The sequence below is a fragment of the Coptis chinensis genome, chromosome 4, assembly GCF_015680905.1.
Source record: "Coptis chinensis isolate HL-2020 chromosome 4, ASM1568090v1, whole genome shotgun sequence".
NCBI classification, from domain to species: Eukaryota; Viridiplantae; Streptophyta; class Magnoliopsida; order Ranunculales; family Ranunculaceae; genus Coptis; species Coptis chinensis.
This window is the reverse complement of record NC_141459.1, coordinates 27,947,743-27,955,972: the sequence shown is the minus strand read 5'-3', so window position 1 is coordinate 27,955,972 and position 8,230 is coordinate 27,947,743.

Here is an 8,230-nt window from a genome sequence, read left to right as displayed (position 1 = left end):
GTCCTTTTGGAGGTACCTTGGATTGGATTTGACTGATTATTAGCCTTTGCGTGGCTATTACAGTTGAATCGTGCTTAACCCTGGCGTTGGTGTTAAGCTGATTTGTGGTCCTTTTGGGGGACCGTAGATTAGATTTGATTGATAATTAGCCTTTGAGTGGTAATTATAGTTGAATTGTGGTCAGCCCTGGCGTTGGGGTTAGGTCGATTGCTTTGTTGTACCAGATCGGGCTACGAGTGCAAGAGTCATGTTATTCATGCAATGCAAGGAGAATACTTAAACTCAAAATGCTGATGAAATTTTATTCATATTGATTTATACATCTTGAGAAAAATTATTGGTAAAAGCGCTTGAGTAGAGCTGTATTCCAAGGTCGGGGAAGCACATCACCGAGCTGAGTTTTGATCCAATAAGTTCCATTTCCAACATCTCTTTGAACTATGTATGGGCCTTCCCAAGTTGGGTCAAGCTTGGCTGGTGCTAGGGTCTTTTTGAGGACTAGGTCGCCAGCTTGGAAAGATCTTGGGACGACCTTCTTGTTGTAAGATCGTTGGATAGTTTAGTGGTACCGAGCTAGGGATATTGCAATAGTTTCCCTGTGCTCTTCTAAGAGGTCGACTTCTTTGGATAAGATGTTGTCGTTTTCTCCTGATTCGACGATGTCAAAACGTGTAGTTGTTATTGTAAGTTCTGATGGTATTACTGCTTCTATTTCGAAGTAAAGTGTGAAAGGAGACTCGTTGGTCCTGGCTTGGGCTATTGTTATATATGCCCATAAAATGTTCTCGAATTGTTCTGGCCATTGGCTTTTCTTGCTCTCCAACTTCTTTTGGAGATTCTCTTTGATGGATTTGTTTGTGGCCTCTGCTTGGCCATTACTTTGGGTGTATCTAGGTGTAGAAAATGCTTGAGTGATGTGCCACTTTTGTAGGAATGCCTTGACTTGTGTGCCGGCAAATTAGGTTTCGTTGTCCATAATGAGGGTGTGGGGTAGACCAAATCTTGTGATAATATTGGTCCATATGAAGTTGATGATGTGGAGTTCCTTAACTTGAACAAGTGGGATCGCCTTAACCCATTTGGTAGAGTAATATGTTGCTACAAGGATGTATTTGAGTCGTATTTTCTTTTATAGGATAAATGGTCTCATGATGTCTAGCCCCTACATATGAAAAGGCCACGGGCTGGCTATGTTGATCAACTCCCGTGCTGGAATTAGGTGGTTGTGACCAAATGTTTGACATTGGTGGCATTTGAGAACATACTTCTTTGCCTCGATGTGCATGCCTTGCCAATAATACACTTGGGCTATTGCTTTATGAGCAAGAGATCTTGCTCCTGTATGGTTGCCACATTCGCCTTTGTGAATTTCGTCGAAGATGAGTTGGCCTTCGTGTGGAGTTATGCACCTCAGGTGGGGTTCTCCTGTGGATTTATGGAACAATCGTCTATTGATGATGGTGTATCTGGGAGCGCGAAATTGTATGGCCCGAGCATTCCTTGCTTCTACTTGGAGCTTGCCATGTAAGATAAATTTCAGAAATGGGCCTATCCAAGATTGGTTGATCTCTTCTTCAGATGAGGGCTGGAAGTCCGTGAGGTTGTTGACACTTTCATGTTAGTAGGCGGGCCTCTCTAGGATGTCAATCTAAACTGTGCTAGGACATGCATCTTGGGTCTTTGAGGCTAAGAAAACTAAGCTGTCTGCATGTCTGTTATCTTCTCGGGGAATGTGTTCCAAGAAGAATATTGAGAACAAGCAGATTATATCGCTGACGACCTATGATAAGTGCTCAAAAAGTGTAATTTAACTCTCAATTATGCCTCTTATTTAGCCATCTTAGTGGACTAATAGTGTTTGTAAGTTATATTTTATGATTCTACAAATGAAAGAGAGAGTTTTGTGGAATATTAGAGGAAAAGGAGAAAAGCAGAGCAATTCGGAGCATTAAGGATCACATGGGAAGCCCGTGGACAATCATGGAGAAGGCTAAGGAATTGAAGCTATTAAATATGCGATTTGGACCTATTTTAAAGCATATTTAGAAGCCCAAGGTCAAAGGATTCGTTGCTTGGACTAAATCCCGCAAAAAAGGATAGAAGGATAGAGCAGAAGAGACAAAATAGACTTCCGCGTCTGGGACGCATGGATCGTGCGTCCAGATGCATTGCTCATATCTGGGATGCATGGATCGCACGTCCAAACGCAAGATTGCTCGGCCTGACGATGGATCGTCGGCCCGACGATGAAACTTGATGTAGCCAATTTCTTCTCAGTTTTGGAGACGAAGTTGGACTCTGAAAAAAGTCTATTTGTATTAGGAAATAAATGGAGGTTTGGAATGCTTCTAGAACTCATTGTAACCCCTATACATAAAGGGCCTAAGTGCCTAATGTAATTGGCCAAAGCACTTATACTCTTGTCTCTAGAACTTAAGGCAGAGAGAGATTAATAATAAAAGATTCGGTTTTAACTAGCTGAGTCTTAATAAATTAGTCTTTCTAGTCTTATGTTCTTCGACTCTTCTTCTTCTCGTTCTTCGTATTCTTCCTTCTTTATGGAAGGCTAATCTTCTCCTTCAAGGGAGGAGATGAAGTCGATGCTTAAGGTTTAATGATTCTTCTGGTTCATGGTGTTCTTCAATCAGGTTAGTTCTTTATGTTTTTAGTTATTAGTTCCATTGCCCACACCAGGGGATGGAAGTATAAAATAGGGTTTATGTTTTGCAATATTAATATCATGCTAGTGTTCTTTACTTTTCTTCTAGTAGTATAGTTCTTTAGAGTTAGGGAAGTATTCTTTGTGTTGCCTTAGAAGGGGTAGCTCAGGGAGTGGCTGCCTAGGGGAAGTATTCTTTGTGTTTGTCTTAAGTAGTGATTCATTCAATGGCCGCCCTCTTAGGAAGTACTCATTGATGTTGCTCTCGGTAATACATTGAATGGCTGCCCGAGCCTACATAAAAGAAAAGAAGATATTAATAGCATAAACATAGGAACAACCTTAAGTAGAGTTAATTGTTAACGATGTTTTGTCCAAGAGGGCATCGACACTCGCTCGATTGCCTAATTGTAGTCTACTTGTAAGAACAACCATGAAGCAGAAGGTCATAGATTAAAAGTATTGGTGGATTCTAATATCTTGAATTCCCTCTCTTATAAATTCCCAATAGTTTAGTTCATTTAGTTTAGTTTAGCATTAGAATCTAAAATCTCTAAAATCATAGTTTTTAATCCCTTGAACCCCCTTTCCAGTCATGTCCTTCACATAACATACACTTAAAAGTGGAATGATACCCTACTCATCCTAGCTTTACTTATTGAGGGATAATTAGGTTTTGATACGTTTCTATTTTGTTCAACGACCATCATCCATATACCATCTACATCATCTATCTATATCATCCGTACACCATCTACATACACAAAAAGAGGCAAGGTCAACCTGGATGTATTTGGATAAGTTTGCTCCATTTGTCACATACTCTTTGGTGATCAGTTTGACGATTAATTGCGAGTCACTATAAGCTTTGAGCTTCCATACTTGTAATTATTATGCCATGCGGAGGCTTATGATTAATCCTTCATATTCCACTTCGTTGTTAGACGTTGCGAAATTGATTTTGATAAACTTTTGTAGCTGGGCTCCTTGTGGTAAAGTTAACACAACCCCCAGTCCACTACCGCTATTGTTGCAAGCTCCATCTACATAGAGGTGTCATGTGTTTGGGGTGGTTGGTTGATGGAGTGAGGTGATGGGCTCGGGTTCCCAGTTGATATCTTCAACTGGGAAGTCAACAAGGAAGTCGGCAACGACCTGACCTTTGCACGACGTTCTGGGAGAGAATTCGATGTGATGTTCTCCGAGTTCTTCAACCCATTTGGCCATGTAGGCCGTTTTGTAGGTGGAACTCAAGACTTGCTTGATGGGTACATCTATTAAGACTTTGATGCCATGAGCCTGGAAGTATGGTCGAAACTTGCTAGCAGAGTATAACAAAGCTAACATTGTTTTCTCAATTGGAGAGTAATGTTTTTCTGAATCTGCCAATGTCTTGCTGGTAAAGTAGATTGGTTTTTCGATTCCATTGCTTTCGTGAAAGAGGACCGAGCTAATGGCAAAATCAGTAGTCGTAAGATAAAGCCCCAGTGTTTCTCCTTCATTTGGTTTAGGCAGGTAAGCCTTCAGGTCATTGAAATGCACTAAAAGTGCATTAGTTGAATATTGGCCTAATATAGGCCAAGATTGGTTTTATGTCTCAACAGATGCATCATGGATGGATGCAAATGCCCATGCCTGGTCTAGGTTTTGCTTTATGGACTAATAATGGTGTTTGCATTGGTGCAAGACACGACAGGACTACAACTAGAGATCTAGAAAAGGCAGAGGATCATGCCATCTTCAGAGGAATAAAGCTAGCTAGGAAAATAAGGTCAAGAAACTGATGATTTTGACGGATTGTATGAACTTAGTTGTTGTCATGGAAAAGTGATCAGGACTGCTATCATGGGGAGCGACCTCAGTTGCTCAGGATATTTATTTTATTTTTTCGAAGTTGGATGACTGTAAAACTTTATATATCAGTATATCCTTAAATATTATAGCTCATAGTTTAGCATCTAGGGGCCGGAGGTCGAGCACATCTGCTTTTTTGTTGGGATCGAGCTTTGGCAAAATCCCTGATTGAACTTTGTAAGGGTTAGTCCTATAGAGAGAATCCCTCCATTTTTGTGGGAGTGATTCCCTACCAAAATATACACTATCGAAGACAAAGATAAAGAGTAAACACTCAGCAATCATGATATTGTACAGCCACTGAGTATAGAACCTACATTACAGGTGATTATGACTTTAGGTTAATCAAAACGCTTAAGCTAGGCTTCAATATAACGTCAAATAATCTTCTTACTTGTGGATAGATTGACTTGACCGGTGATATACAAACAAAGATGTCCTGCTCTTGTAGTTACTTTTAGGCCCCCATTGGCTGAAATGGTCGACTATGACATCTGTCAATAGATCGCATGAGCAAATTTTGAACTCTTTACTTTCACAATATGAGCACAACATCCAATAGGGAGAGTGGTATCCCAAGCAATCATGCAATATGTCACTGAACAGTCTACATACCCCATTAATAATCCATTAGAATGGAGATATTGGACTCAGTGGATAAAAAAAAAACACTTGGTCATTTGATAACTATATGAAATATAATTTTTTAATCGAAGGGTCTATAAACCCCCAAAGTACCACTATTTGACTATTCAAAAAAACTTAAATTGGTAGCTCTAAAAAAATGGCTTCTAACAATAAATGAATCACAATATTAAGCAATAACCAATTCGTATCACATGAAATACATATATAATTTTAGATTGGATGGAAACCATAATGAAATTCTTAGTTGAATAGTCCAATATAATCACATGATTCATCATAAAAGCCCAGTAAATGTAAATGTACGTTACTGAAAGATTAGGCAAATGCTTAAAAATCATTTATTCGATCAATTTTAGAATCTTACTTGATTATTATCAATAGATTTCAAACTATTTCCATTGTCCCTTCAAGAGCTATGGCTATGTCCCCGCTGGCAATCCTACTTCAGCTATTACATCTAGTCCAAGCACGCTTACTGCAATACTACACTCAATCCCAACTATGGCAAAATCCAAAGACTCAACCATAGGATACTTTTAGATTTGAGACCTATGCGTGATTTGGGGACAACAGACTTTTAAGTATTAAGATTTAAAAGTACAAAAGAGAAGCAATACTAAAAGATTCACCAGCTAACTAATACTAACTAATAGATTTCCAACACCCAATTCCAAAGCAACTAACAACTACTTCACGCCAAAAGAAACTTAAATAACTCACATGGATAGCCTAATTGTGGATAGTGACACTCTAAATTTGTGTAACTTTACTTAGTGAAATAGTACCTTTGACAAAGCTAAAGGCTTCTACAATCCTACTCTAAGCTAAATGTTGTCTAAGACTTGATGCACACCGGAAAGGCTTCTCCAAATAAAGCACAATTAAGACAATGTCATTGATCGATAAAGGCAGTATGAAATAATTTTACTGATGCAAAGATTTTAAGGGAAAAAATTAATAAACTAGAAGATTTTAGAGAAAGGATTGTTGCATCATGAACCTACATACAATATGCAAAATATCATCAAAAAAATCAAAATTAGCACCCAAGTATATTTACAGAAAAATGGGCTTAAACTCATAAATATAAGTGATGAACAGGAACTGTAAAATAGAATAGCCCCATTATTGGTGGTTAGAGTTCAAACACCATCATATTAATATTTGAAAGAACAATGGTTTTAAACTAATCAATATTATAATATAACACATTCTAAATTTCTTGAACGTACACATTATAAATAGTTTTTCATATATATATATAAGAGTTTTAAGAGGGTTTTCATATAAATAGTTTTTAATAGTTTTTCACATTCTAATCAATATTTTTCCATACATATATATATGAACTCCACCTTATAGTGACTCCAAAGTTACTCCACTCCTAAAAGTGGACTTACAAGATGAATTGACGGCTAATGTTTTGCGGAGGTATACATCACATGATAGAAAACACCCCCACAAAAAATCAGCTCAATTGAATATGTTTAACCTTGTCAAAAGTTGTTATGAAATTAAAAAATTCTAAGTCGTTGGATAATTTCATAACATTCTAAACGATTTTTGACGAGGTTGTACATCTTCAAATGAACTGATTTTTTGTGAGGATGATCTCTATTGTGTGGAGAACATCTCCACCAAAAATCTGTTTCTAATTCATTGTATTTAGTGGTGGAGTAACTTTGGAGTCACTTTAAGTGGAGTTCATATATATATATAATATCTAGAAAAATGAGTTCCACCTATATATGAATATATATATATATATATATGTATATATATAATATCTAGGGGGGTATTTTGGTCATTTCATTCACTTAACTGAACTTCTCACCAATTCTCGATTTTTCTTCACTCTCTCGATCTCTCCATTTTCGCTCACTTCTCAAGCTTCAAACTCACCCACCTTTTCTCTCCGCCACCTCTATATATGTTAAAAAAAAAAAAAAAAAAAAAAAAAAAAAAAAAAAAAAAAAAAAATCCTTGATCATCTGTGATCAGTGACGAATAAGTGTTTCTCCTGTTATAATACCATATCATAAGTAAGAAATCAATCAAGACTCTGGAAATCAGGATCGGCAATCTTTTGATGTACCGAGAAAATGCTAATTAGCTAAACCCCAAAGAGGTACCTTGAAGTTATTAATCGATATAAATATTTTTTGTATAATTTTAACTTTAAAGATGTTGTTCCTTAAACATAGAAATACGACAAAGGCTTGAAATCTCATTTGGCCTGATTTTTAGTTATCGTCATTTCAAATTAGAGTTCATGACATTTTTTTTCGATTAATTGTTATTAATTCTTCTCATCTCTTCCACCTTCTTCATTGAAACTTATCATTACCCATACTGGTGATCGTAATGAGGACAGAGGATGACACACGATGTTAAACCGACATCAGGATTGAAACATCCCAATCGCATTGTATACCATATATATCGACTGAAAGATTCAGTCAAACTAACATTTACATAATAGATTGTTTTGAATTACTTGATTTATCGTTCTGGATTTATCACCTTCTATGCAGTAAATGTTTTTTTTTTTTTTAACAGTTCTTAATTCTAATTGGATGCATTCTCTTGCCCACCAATTATTTCAAGGCTTCGATCATGGACGACTCTTCCCTACCGGAGTCTACTATAATTAGTGACATGACTCATGTTCGTCGGGATCATCAACAACGAGAAAGAAACCGACGCCAATACATGTCTGAAGAACAGCTTTCCTTGGTCAGAGAGCGTGATCGTCTTCGTAAGCAAGATAGAAGACGGCGAATGACAGATGAACAACGAGCCCTCAAACGCGTACGAAGCCGTGAACGAAGTCGTGCTTACTATCAACGTCAAAAGAAACTTAGGGCTGATGAACAAGAACGTTTGAAGCATAAGGAACTATGTTCATCAGGTAGACGCCGTGTTAATATTGAATTATTAACGTTTAAATGTTGAATGAACAATCCAACTTAATTGCTTCTATGTTTTTACCTTTGATTATTTATGCATGCCAATGATAAAGGATCAAACCAACTTCAGTCCCGTACTAAATCTGTGCCAATTAACACT